The 13,776-nt window shown below is 51.0% G+C and overlaps 1 long non-coding RNA gene across 1 annotated transcript in view; it reads right to left on the reverse strand.

The window, feature by feature from the left end:
• Positions 1-830: 830 nt before the first annotated feature.
• LOC149438218 (uncharacterized) overlaps positions 831-13,776 on the reverse strand; it is a 17,876-nt gene continuing 4,930 nt past the window's right edge. Inside the window, exons 3-4 of the long non-coding RNA XR_016307947.1 lie at positions 5,239-5,313; positions 831-925 (exon numbers count right to left, since the gene is read on the reverse strand). This is a non-coding gene — a long non-coding RNA (uncharacterized LOC149438218). The remainder of the gene's footprint in view (positions 926-5,238; positions 5,314-13,776) is intronic.

Consider the following 13,776-nt stretch of genomic DNA (forward strand, 5'->3'; position numbering starts at 1 on the left):
ACCCATCTCTGGTGTCAGTGGGAGGAACAGTGCCCCATCTCTGGTGTCAGTGGGAGGAATACTCCTCCATGGGCAGGATAAAAGCAAGCAAAGGGTCACATCTGGCCTCAGGGGCTGCAGTTTGGAGACTACTGCTCTAAAATATAGCAGGTGATCTTTAGTATTTTTATATAACATTTTCAGCAATATAAGACTATTTACGTATAAAACTTTGTTAACGCCAATATTTCGCTCTGTTGCCTTCCACCAATAAATATACACGCAAAACAACTTCCCCAGAGCTCCACCTACCTATTATTGAAGAGTGATGGATTCATCAGTTTCCGGTACTGACAGAACGACAAACTGACTGACAGCAAACATATATTGATAAATTCCCTGCTACACGATGGACTTTGTTTTTTTGTTTTTTTTAAACAACCGTTTACAGGTCTAGGGACCTTAGATTGTACACCCCTTGAGGGTTAGGGACCTTAGATTGTACACCCCTTGAGGGTTAGGGACCTTAGATTGTACGCCCCTTGAGGGTTGGGGACCTTAGATTGTACGCCCCTTGAGGGTTGGGGACCTTAGATTGTACACCCCTTGAGGGTTAGGGACCTTAGATTGTACGCCCCTTGAGGGTTGGGGACCTTAGATTGTACACCCCTTGAGGGTTGGGGACCTTAGATTGTACGCCCCTTGAGGGTTGGGGACCTTAGATTGTACGCCCCTTGAGGGTTAGGGACTGATGTGAATGTACAATATATATGTAAAGCGCTGTGTAAATTGACGGCGCTATATAAGTACCTGAAATAAATGTAAGGCATTTGCAGTGAGACTCTCTCTTACCGACTAGAGGCTCATTCTGCCCATCTGATGCTTTTATTTTCTCATCCAGGGATTTTAAGTTCTTTGTATAAGAATACTGCGTACGTTTTGTTCGCTGAAAAAAAAAAAAATTATCACAATAAAAGATGTATCGCTTTTATTAAACAGAAAGGGAGAGGGGGGGAGAGAGAGGGGAGGGGGGGAGAGAGAGGGGAGGGGGGAGAGAGAGGGGAGGGGGGAGAGAGAGGGGGAGGGGAGAGGGAGGGAGGGGGGAGGGGAGAGGGAGTGGGGAGGGAGGGGGGAGAGAGGGGAGAGAGAGGGGGGAGAGAGGGGGGAGAGAGGGGGGAGAGAGAGGGGGAGAGAGAGGGGGGAGAGAGAGGGGGAGGGGAGAGAGGGGGGAGGGGGAGAGAGGGGGGAAGGGAGAGGGGGGGAGGGGAGAGGGGGGGAGGGGAGAGGGGGGGAGGGGAGAGGGGGGGAGGGGAGAGGGGGAAAGGGGAGAGGGGGGGGGAGGGGAGAGAGGGGGAGGGGAGAGGGAGGGGGAGGGGAGAGGGAGGGGGAGAGGGAGGGGGAGGGGAGAGGGAGGGGGAGGGGAGAGGGGAGAGAGGGAGGGGGAGAGAGGGGGAGGGGAGAGAGAGGGGGGGAGAGAGAGGGGGGGGGGGGAGAGAGAGGGGGGATAGAGGGGGGGGAGAGAGGGGGGATGGGGGGGGGGGGAGAGGGGGGGATGGAGGGGAGGGGAGGGGGGAGGGAGGGGAGGGGGGAGAGAGAGGGGAGGGGGGGAGAGAGAGGGGTGGGGGGGGGAGAGAGAGGGGAGGGGGGAGGGAAGGGGGGGGAGAGAGGGAAGGGGGGGGGGGGGGGGGGGGGGGAGAGAGGGAAGGGGGGGGGAGAGAGGGAAGGGGGGGGGGAGAGAGGGAAGGGGGGGGGAGAGAGGGAAGGGGGGGGAGAGAGGGAAGGGGGGGGAGAGAGGGAAGGGGGGGGAGAGAGAGAGGGGGGAAAGAGAGGGGGGAAAGAGAGGGGAGGGGGAGAGAGAGAGGGGGGGAGGGGGAGAGAGAGAGGGGGGGAGGGGGAGAGAGAGAGGGGAGGGGGAGAGAGGGGGGAGAGAAGGGGAGGGGGGAGAGAAGGGGAGGGAGGGGGGGAGGAGAGGGAAGGGGGGAGGAGAGGGAAGGGGGGAGGAGAGGGAAGGGGGGGAGGAGAGGGAAGGGGGGGAGGAGAGGGAAGGGGGGGAGAGAGGGAAGGGGGGGAGAGAGAGGGGAGGGGGAGAGAGGGGAGGGGGGAGAAGGGGGGAGAGAGGGGGAGGGGAGGGGGGAGAGAGGGGGAGGGGAGGGGGAGAGAGGGGGAGGGGAGGGGAGAGAGGGGGAGGGGGGGGGGGAGAGAGGGAAGAGGGGAGAGAGAGGGGGAATAGAGGGGGGGGAGAGAGGGGGGGGAGAGGGGGGGATGGAGGGGAGGGGGGAGAAAGAGGGGAGGGGGGGAGAGAGAGGGGTGGGGGGGAGAGAAGGGGGGAGAGAGAGAGGGGAGGGGGGAGAGAAGGGGGGAGAGAGGGAAGGGGGGGGGAGAGGGAAGGGGGGGGGGGGGGGGGGGGGGGAGAGGGAAGGGGGGGGGGGGAGAGGGAAGGGGGGGGGGGGGGGAGAGAGGGAAGGGGGGGGAGAGAGGAAGGGGGGGGGGGAGAGAGGGAAGGGGGGGGAGAGAGGGAAGGGGGGGGGGGAGAGAGAGGGGGGAAAGAGAGGGGGGAAAGAGAGGGGAGGGGGGAAAGAGAGGGGAGGGGGAGAGAGAGAGGGGGGGAGGGGGAGAGAGAGAGGGGGGGAGGGGGAGAGAGAGAGGGGGGGAGGGGGGAGAGAGAGGGGGGGGGGAGGGGGAGAGAGAGAGGGGGGGAGGGGGAGAGAGAGAGGGGGGGGAGGGGAGAGAGAGAGGGGAGGGGGAGAGAAGGGGAGGGGGAGAGAAGGGGAGGGGGGAGAGAAGGGGGGGGGGGGGGGGGGGGAGAGAAGGGGGGGGGGGGGGAGAAGGGGAGGGAGGGGGGGAGGAGAGGGAAGGGGGGGAGAGAGAGGGGAGGGGGAGAGAGGGGGGAGGGGGAAAGAGGGGAGGGGGAGAGAGGGGGGAGGGGGAAAGAGGGGAGGGGGGAGAAGGGGAGGGGGGAGAAGGGGGGAGAGAAGGGGAGGGGGAGAAGGGGGGAGAGAGGGGGAGGGGAGGGGGAGGGGAGGGGAGAGAGAGGGAGGGAGGGGGAGGGAGGGGGAGGGGGGGGTGGGGCGGGGGGGGGGGGGAGAGGGAAGGGGGGAGGAGAGGGGGGGGGGGGGGGAGAGGGAAGGGGGGAGGAGAGGGAAGGGGGGGGGGGGGGGAGGAGAGGGAAGGGGGGAGAGAGGGAAGGGGGGGAGGGAAGGGGGGGAGAGAGGGAAGGGGGGGAGAGAGGGGGGGGGGAGAGAGGGGAGGGGGAGAGAGGGGAGGGGGAGAGAGGGGAGGGGGAGAGAGGGGAGGGGAGAGAGGGGAGGGGGAGAGAAGGGGATGGGGGAGAGAAGGGGATGGGGGAGAGAAGGGGAGGGGGGAGAGAAGGGGAGGGGGGAGAGAAGGGGAGGGGGGAGAGAAGGGGAGGGGGGAGAGAAGGGGGGAGGGGGGGAGAAGGGGGGAGGGGGGAGAGAAGGGGAGGGGGGGAGAAGGGGAGAGAGAGGGGGAGGGGAGGAGAGGGGGAGGGGGGGGGAGGGAAGGGGGGGGGAGGAGAGGGAAGGGGGGGGAGGAGAGGGAAGGGGGGGGAGGAGAGGGAAGGAAGGGGAGGAGAGGGAAGGAAGGGGAGGAGAGGGAAGGAAGGGGAGGAGAGGGAAGGAAGGGAGGAGAGGGAAGGAAGGGGAGGAGAGGGAAGGGGGGGGAGGAGAGGGAAGGGGGGGAGAGAGGGAAGGGGGGGGAGAGAGGGAAGGGGGGGAGAGAGGGAAGGGGGGGAGAGAGGAAAGGGGGGGAGAGAGGGGAGGGGGGAAAGAGAGGGGAGGGGGGGAAAGAGAGGGGAGGGGGAAAGAGAGGGGAGGGGGGAAAGAGAGGGGAGGGGGGAAAGAGAGGGGAGGGGGGAGAGAGAGAGAGGGGGGGAGAGGGGGGGGGAGAGAAAGAGGGGGGGAGAGAGGGGGGGGGGGAGAGGAGGGGAAGAGAGAGAGACCATTGATTCTAACAGTGGTGTCAGTAAAGCTACTTTCACACTGATCCACGGTACAAACGAATATCCCCAGACTCTGCATTCACTATAGCCGCTCTCCCCGGACCCGGCATTCACTATAGTCGCTCTCCCCGAACCCCGCATTCACTATAGCCGCTCTCCCCGGACCCCGCATTCACTATAGCCGCTCTCCCCGGACCCCGCATTCACTATAGCCGCTCTCCCCGGACCCCGCATTCACTATAGCCGCTCTCCCCGGACCCCGCATTCACTATAGCCGCTCTCCCCGGACCTCGCATTCACTATAGCCGCTCTCCCCGGACCCCGCATTCACTATAGCCGCTCTCCCCGGACCCCGCATTCACTATAGCCACTCTCCCCGGACCCCGCATTCACTATAGCCGCTCTCCCCGGACCCCGCATTCACTATAGCCGCTCTCCCCGGACCCCGCATTCACTATAGCCACTCTCCCCGGACCCCGCATTCACTATAGCCGCTCTCCCCGGACCCCGCATTCACTATAGCCGCTCTCCCCGGACCCCGCATTCACTATAGCCGCTCTCCCCGGACCCCGCATTCACTATATCTGCTCTCCCCGGACCCCGCATTCACTATAGCCGCTCTCCCCGGACCCTGCATTCACTATATCTGGTCTCCCCGGACCCTGCATTCACTATATCCGCTCTCCCCGGACCCTGCATTCACTATATCTGGTCTCCCCGGACCCTGCATTCCCTATGTCTGGTCTCTCACAGTACACAGAACATGGAAATGCAATTATTTTATTATATATAAACTGCTAAATACCTTTTCTCATCAGCAGTATCTAGCAATCTTGTGACTTCTATCAGTGTCCAGCAGAGCACATGTTACAGCTTGTAGGAGGAATTTTCCATCTGCTGTAGGAGGATGCAGGACCCCTGACCTCTGTCTGGACAATGCTGATTGTCCTTGTGCTGATCACATGCACTCTCCCAAGAAAAAAAAAAAACCTCTCTAGCAAAACACACCAAACAGAGCATGTGCAGAATGACTCCTAGAGCTCTTTACTATCAGCAGATAGATTGGGGACAGTAGAAGGAGAAGACAGGATCAAACAGCCTTTTTACACAATGCCAAGGATTAACCCCTTAGGTTCCACAGTGAGCATAACAAGCATGCTTTACTGCCTCTACAGACTGACTGTACTGATGTGGTTTTAGTAACACTTTAAACAAGAAAGCAAAATTATTCCCAATTCTGAAAAAGAAGAGTGTAAAAAATAAAAAGGATGAAAGTCCGCTTTAAGGACTCCATAACCCACCTTCATGTATTTGTGAAGAGCGCCGGCATAATGCATAATCTGATCTTTTTCATTCAGGCAAAGTTCATTACACAGCTGTAAAAAAAAGAAAAAAAAAAAAAAAAAAAAAGAAGGTACAACATGAATATAAAAAAAGAAAAAAAAAAAAAATGTACACAAACCACACCTGACTTTCAAAAGAAAAAAAACACATTGTTGAAGAAAATGTCCCTTTTTAGAAAGAACCTCTGTTGGGTTTTTATGGTGGCAGACACGGGATAGGTGAACATTTTACAAACATTTTGTGGTTGTACCGAGGCAGCTCTCCAATGTGCCCATAACCTGGCACTCCGTGTATTCAGCCTTGCTGCCTGGGAATAGGAACCAAGATTTTATTTATTATTTATTTCAAGTACTTATATAGCGCCGTCAATTTTACGCAGCGCTTTACGTATATATTGTACATTCACATCAGTCCCTAACCCTCAAGGGGTGTACAGTCTAAGGTCCCTAACTCACATTCATACTTTCACATACTAGGGCCAATTTAGACAGGCGCCAATTCACCTACCAGCATGTCTTTGGAGTGTGGGAGGAAACCGGAGTACCCAGAGGAAACCCACGCAAGCACAGGGAGAACATGCAAACTCCAGGCAGGTGGTGTCGTGGCTGGGATTTGAACCAACGACCCTAGTACTGCCAGGCGGAAGTGCTAACCATTTAGCCACTGTGCTGCCCGAAGATGGCCGTAGTGGTCCAGCATGCCAAGGCCCTGGGCTGGGTCCATGGAATGGAGTCTGTAAGTGGAAAGAGATGAGGGCGCCACAAGGTTTCCAATAGTACAGATACAGTTTATTAGGCGGAGGATTTCAGGATAATGGCAAAGCATTTAGAAAATCAAAAGGCACTCTTCAGGCGGGTTTGGACTTTTTACAGGATCTGGGTCTGAATAGATATGTAGTTGCAGAATAAATAGACAGCCACCTCCAATCACTGGTTTGTCAGGTAGGTTGCTGAATGAAGGATCTTATCCGGCTGCTTATCACTGCATTCTCCTCTACATTCAGAAAAAACTCTCAAGGCCTGATAAGGGGCCCGTTGAACACTAAAACTTGGCATTACCTTAGAAAACTACGACTAATAAAAGGAACAGGAGGCGAGGGGAGAATCTTCCAAAGGGGCTCAATTTACTGTATGCTGTGTCCCTAGGGACAGAAAGTAAAAGGAAATAAACAGGAGTACTGCTGCAAAAAAAAAAAAAAATTCAAAAAAATTACTTAAAAGTGATAAAAACATTTTTTTTCAAAAAGGTACAGTGCAAAAAAAAAAACAAAAAAAACCCCAAACATTAAATAAATAATAATAATGGCATAGATGGAGAGAAAACCGGAAGATTTTTCTTTAAAAAAACGAAAAATCAGTTGTTCAAGCGGCCGACGTTACCAGCAACGGTATAAAAAAAAAAAAAATGGGCAGATTTTCATCCCATCTACAGCTGGCAAAAAGTGTCCCTGCAGAGAGCTCCGCTATTTCTTTGACAGTTCTTTGACATTTATAGCGGCTGCAACATTGTATCTATTTGTATCCATTTCGGATACAGATGTTTTTATTCGGAAACAAATAGATACAATGTTGCAGCCGCTATAAATGTCAAGGAATTGTCAAAGAAATAGCGGAGCTCTCTGCAGGGGCACTTTTTGCCGGACTGGAATTCCTCTTCTTCATCCTCTTCTTCTTCATCCTCTTCTTCTTCATCCTCTTCTTCTTCATCCTCTTCTTCTTTTTGTCTTCCTCTTGCAGGTCACTGCTCATGCGCAGATTTTTTTTATCGGTAAAAAGATCGGCCGATTTGCCCATCATTGCCGCAAAAATCGGCCGATCGGCAAAATCAGCCGATTTTTTTCCAACTTTACCGATAAAAAAAATCTGCCAAAATACCGAAAAACGGCCGAACAATTAGCCTACTAACGATCCGAAAATGGGCCGATTTTATTTTCGGCCGAAAAATGGGTCGATTTTCAACCCATCTATGGCCTGCATTATTGACCCCATATCTCTCCATAAAGAGGACCTGTCACTAATTATTTCTATCACAAGCAATGAAGCATTTCTTGTGTTTTTTAAAGGGACAATGCAAAAAACCCCCCAAAAAAACCCAAATATTAAATAAATAATTAAAAAAAAAAAGTTTAAAGTGCCCCCGTCCCCCTGTGCTCGCACGTAGTAGCAAACACATACGTAGGCCACACCCACATATGTAAATTGTGTTCAAACTACACACGTTAGGTATTGCCACGAACATCAGAACAATAATTCTCACACTAGACCTCCTCTGTAACTTTACACTGCTAACGTGTAGAAATTTTTAAAGCATCGCCTATGGAGCTTTTTCAGTACCGCAGTTTCACGCCATTGCACGAGTGTGCGCCATTTTAAAGCGTGAGATGCTGGGTAGCTATTTACTCACCGTAACATCTTCTTTCATAGTTTCCAAAAAAATAGGGGTATATATATATTGGGGTTTTTTTGTGTTTTTTAATCAGTGTATTTTTTTCCAAAAAAATATATATTCATTTTTAAAAACTGCGCATTTTGGTTTTTGGCCAAGTGCACTTTAAATTTTCGGTTTCGGTACCAGAATTTTCATTTCGGTGCACCACTAATACGGATGTATAACAGTCGTAACAGTTCATGAAATTATTGGTTGACAAATACCCTGTACTTTTAAAAACTAATAAAACTTGAGTCTCATAGCTGCAGCGTGAGATCATCTAAGCCGCTGCAGTCTCAGGGTGGAGTGCTGCAGTTCATAGACAAAGCTACCCGTGTCAGTGGCAGCTTTTGTGTTCACACCATAGTCTTGGTCATGGAAGGCAAGGAGCCACCCTATAGGAGGAACTGTACACAGGAAGACTTTCAGGTTCCCATAATGCAGAACCACTAGAACCACCAGGCTGGATCATGTATGTGCATGTGATCCAGCTTCTTCCGGGTTTGGGGTGCACCCGCTAACACACGCGGTCACTGGCTACAGTGTAATTTTGTCAGCAGGTCCCAGCCAATGATTTATGGCTTTGACCTGCTGATCGGCTGTAGCCAATCACAGCAAAGCAGGAAGAAAAAAAAAAAAAACTGTCAAATCCCTTAGAAAAAGCAGCACATATTACACACCATACACTTGTTAGGCACACAGTTAACCCCTTGATGTTAACCCCTTCCCAGCCAGTCATTAGTAAAGTGACAGTGCACAGTATTATATCTGATCACTGTATTAGTGTCACTACTGATGTCAGTGTCAGTTAGTGAACTTCCCAGCCAATGCTGTTAGCGCCAGATTGCCAGCTACACTATCACAATTTAACTATAAGTCGCTGATCACTGCCATTACCCGTATAGCATCATAGTTGCGTAAATTCCATTATGTATATCAGGGTGTTAAACTGGCGGCCCTCCAGCTGTTGCGAAACTACAAGTCCCATCATGCCTTTACCGTTGGGAGTCATGCTTGTAACTGTCAATTTTGCAATGCCTCATGGGACTTGTAGTTTGGCAATAGGTGGAGGGCCGCCAGTTTGACTCCTGTGATGTATACCATCGTTTGTAGACGCTATTACTCTGACAATTGTTTTTTTTGTTGTTTTTACAAAAGATACAGTCATGGCCGAAATTGTTGGCACCCTTGATATTTCTCCAGGAAATCATGTATTTCTCACGAAACGTATTGCATTAACACATGTTTTGCTATACACATGTTTATTCCCTTTGTGTGTATTGGGACAAAACAAAAAAAGGGAGGAAAGAAAGCAAATTCGACATAATGTCACACAAACCTCCAAAAATGGGCTGGACAAAAGTATTGGCACCCTTTCACAACTGCGGATAAATAAGAATGTTACAAGCATGTGATGCTCCTGTAAACTCACCTGGGGCAAGTAACAGGTGTGGGCAATATAGAAATCACACCTGAAAGCAGATAAAAAGGAGAGACGTTCACTTAACCTTTGCATTGTGTGTCTGTCTGTGCCACACTAAGCATGGACAACAGAAAGAGGAGACGAGAACTGTCTGAGGACCTGAGAACCAAAATTGTGGCAAAATATCAACAATCTCAAGGTTACAAGTCCATCTCCAGAGAACTAGATTTGCCTTTGTCCACAGTGCGCAACATTATCAAGAAGTTTGCAACCCATGGCACTGTAGCTAATCTCCCTGGTCGTGGACGGATGAGGAAAATTGATGAAAGATTGCAACGCAGAATAGTCCGGATGGTGGATAAGCAGCCCCAAACATGTTCCAAAGACATTCAAGCTGTCCTGCAGGCTCAGGGAGCATCAGTGTCAGCGCGAACTATCCGTCGACATTTAAATGAAATGAAACGCTATGGCAGGAGACCCAGGAGGACCCCACTGCTGACACAGAGACATAAAAAAGCAAGACTACAGTTTGCCAAAATGTACTTGAGTAAGCCAAAAGCCTTCTGGGAAAACGTCTTGTGGACAGATGAGACCAAGATAGAGCTTTTCGGTAAAGCACATCATTCTACTGTTTACCGAAAACGGAATGAGGCCTACAAAGAACAAAACACAGTACCTACGGTAAAATATGGTGGAGGTTCAATGATGTTTTGGGGTTGTTTTGCTGCCTCTGGCACTGGGTGCCTTGACTGTGTGCAAGGCATCATGAAATCTGAGGATTACCAAAGGATTTTGGGTCGCACTGTAGGGCCCAGTGTCAGAAAGCTGGGTTTGCGTCCAAGATCCTGGGTCTTCCAGCAGGACAATGACCCCAAACATACGTCAAAAAGCACTCAGAAATGGATGGCAAAGAAGCGCTGGAGAGTTCTGAAGTGGCCAGCAATGAGCCCAGATCTAAATCCCATTGAACACCTGTGGAGAGATCTTAAAATTGCTGTTGGGAAAAGGTGTCCTTCCAATAAGAGAGACCTGGAGCTGTTTGCAAAGGAAGAGTGGTCCAAAATTCCGGGTGAGAGGTGTCAGAAGCTTATTGATGGTTATAGGAAGCGACTGATTTCAGTTATGTTTTCCAAAGGGTGTGCAACCAAATATTAAGTTAAGGGTGCCAATACTTTTGTCCAGCCCATTTTTGGGGTTTTGTGTGACATTATGTCATATTTGCTTTTCTGCCTCTGTTTTATATTTGTTCCAATACATACAAAGGGAATAAACATGTGTATAGCAAAACATGTGTTAATGCAATACCTTTTTTGTGTGAAATACTTGATTTTCAGGAAAAATATCAAGGGTGCCAACAATTTCGGCCATGACTGTATGTAGCAGAATACATTTTGGCCTAAATGTATGAATAAAAAAAAAAATTATTGGATATGTTTCACCACTTCCAGTCCGGACACTTTTACCCACTTCCTGTCCAGGCCAATTTTCAGCTTTCAGCGCTATCACACTTTGAATGACAATTGCGCGGTCATGCAACACTGTACCCATATGAATTTTTACCATTTTTTTGAGACAGATAAAACTTTATTTTGGTGGTATTTATTCACCACTGGGTTTTTTATTTTTTTTGCAATGTAAATGAAAAAAGTGCAAAAATTTTGAAAAAAAGTGTTTTTTTTATAATATTTTGCAAATAAATAATATTTCATCATAAATCTTGGCCAAAATGTATTCCGTTATATTTTTAGTAAAATAAAATTAACCAAATTAGTTTATAACCAAAAATTATAATTTTTAAACATTTTTTTTACATTTTTATTTTGTTTTATATTATTTATGTGGTTTTTTATTTTTTTTGTTTGTTTTTTTACACACATACTGTCACCCTAGCAGTACAGTGTCACCATGGTGACACTGTACTACTTGTGGGGGGTGATGAAGATTTTTTTTTTTTTTTTTTTTTTTTTTTTACAGCGATTGCTTTTACACCCATACAGGATGTAAAAGCAATCATTTCTCTTTCTCCCTGTCTGCATCCTTGCAGCCATTGAGAAATACTGAGTGAGCTGTGATTGGTCACACCTTGTCACATGGTACAAGGCTGTTGTGAATAGCCTTGTACCATGTGACCTCTGTGATCATTCACAGATTGCACACGTAGTAAGCAATGATGTCACAAGTGTCATCTTGTTTACTACTTTGCATGTGATCACTGATTGGCCAATCAGAGATCACATGATCGGGACCTCGTACAGAGGTCCCGTCCGAAGATCGGTGTTTCACTGTGTCCGCTTACTACTTTGCATTTGGCGCAAAACCAAATCCCAACAAGCCTTCACCCGATACAAATCTGCCTTCCACACCTACACCTCCTCCCTCCATACTGCCAAACAAGCCTACTTCCTGACCCTCATCAAGGCCCTCTCCTCCAATCCTCGCCGACTCTTCTCCGCCTTCAACTCTCTACTCTCACCACCCCCCACCTCCACCCAGCACCTCACTCACTGCCCTTGAGATTGCCAATCACTTCAAAAACAAGATTGACAAAATTCGCAAGGACATTGCCGCAACTCACACGCCGTCTCAACCCGTCCCCTCTCACACAGCTACCCCCTCATCCCCCCTCCCCCTCGACATAACCCACAGGGACTTCGTCGCTGCTTAAACTCCCTCCAACCCCCTTCCCCCTCACTCAGCTACCCCCTCTACACCCCTCTCCCACGGCCCCACCACTGCTCTAACCTCCTCTCCCACCCCACCCTACATTCCTCATACTGAAGCTCCCCCAACACTCCGCACCTTTGACCTTACTACCATCGAAGAAGTCTCCAGGATCCTCTCTGATGCCCACCTCACCACCTGCCCCCTTGACCCTATCCCCACACAACTCCTACGACCTCCCTCCCCCTCCATCCTACGCTCCCTCACCCACATCTTCAATCTCTCCCTCTCCTCCGGCACTTTCCCTTCCCCTCTGAAACATGCACACATCACCCCCATACTTAAAAAGCCCTCCCTGGACCCCAATGACCCGAACAACCTCAGACCCATCTCCCTGCTCCCATTTACATCTAAACTCCTTGAGCGCCTAGTCTACGCCCGCCTATGCTCTCACCTCAACGACAACAACCTCCTCGATCCCCTACAGTCCGGCTTCCGTCCCCTACACTCCACCGAAACTGCCTTACTCAAACTCTCCAACGACCTGCTAACCGCCAAAGCTAATGGCCACTATTCAGTGCTCCTACTCCTTGACCTCTCTGCGGCCTTTAACACAGTCGACCACCCCCTCCTCCTCAAAAAACTACACTCCCTCGGCCTCAGAGATTCTGCTCTCTCCTGGCTCTCATCCTACCTGTCACAACGCTCTTTCAGCGTTACCTATAATGCCACCACCTCCCTCTCACTCCCCCTCTCTGTTGGGGTCCCTCAAGGCTCTGTCCTCGGGCCCCTTCTCTTCTCCATCTACACCTCCTCCCTTGGCCGACTCATACACTCTCACGGCTTCAACTACCACCTCTATGCCGACGACACACAAATCTATCTCTCAACCCCCCACCTCACCCCCTCGGTCTCCGCCCGAATCACACACCTGTTGAGCGACATATCAGACTGGATGTCGCTCCACTTCCTTAAACTGAACCTCTCCAAAACCGAGTTTCTTGTCTTCCCTCCAGCCCGGACACCACCCCCCATTGACTTCTCCATCATGTCCAACAACGCCACCATCAAACCCGCCCCGCAGGCCAGAGTACTTGGTGTTATTTTGGACTCCAACCTATCCTTCCAGCCCCAAGTCCACTCTTTAACAAACTCGTGCAGACTCCACCTCCGCAACATCGCCAAAATCCGCACGTTCCTAACTCCAGAAACCACTAAACAGCTCATCCACTCCCTCATCATATCGCGACTCGACTACTGCAACTCCCTCCTCACTGGCCTGCCTCGCCGCTGGCTATCCCCGCTTCAGTCCATCCTGAATACGGCTGCCAGACTCATTCACCTTTCCAACCGCTCCGTTTCCGCCACCCCCCTCTGCCAATCCCTCCACTGGCTTCCGATTGCGCAACGGATCAAATTCAAAATCCTAACGCTGACATACAAAGCTGTCCACCATACTGCCCCGAACTACATCACTGACCTAATATCCAAGTACCGCCCAGCACGCACACTCCGCTCCTCACAAGACCTCCTTCTCTCTAGTTCCCTGGTCTCCTCCTCCCATGCCCGCCTCCAGGACTTCTCCAGGGTGTCACCCATCCTCTGGAACTCCCTGCCCCAACCCATCAGATTATCACCTACTCTCCTCTCCTTTAGGCGCACCCTGAAAACCCATCTCTTCAGGGAAGCCTACCCCGCCCCCTGCTAACTTGCCGACCTCCTCCACTCTTCCTACCACTCCATCCCCCACAGCTATCTCCTCCTGTGCCACCATCCCCTCCCTCCTAGATTGTAAGCTTGAAAGAGCAGGGCCCTCGATCCCCTCATGTTTTGCATTGTATTGGTATTGTTCTGTCACATGTTCTGTCCCCTTTGTAATGTACAGCGCTGAGCGAACTATTGGCGCTTTATAAATACTGTATAATAATAATAATAATAATAATAATAATGTGATCACTGATTGGCCAATCAGAGATCACATGAT

Source organism: Staurois parvus, unplaced genomic scaffold (genome assembly GCF_062004578.1).
Source record: "Staurois parvus isolate SC_StPar_1 unplaced genomic scaffold, SC_StPar_1.0 ptg001202l, whole genome shotgun sequence".
Taxonomy (NCBI): domain Eukaryota; kingdom Metazoa; phylum Chordata; class Amphibia; order Anura; family Ranidae; genus Staurois; species Staurois parvus.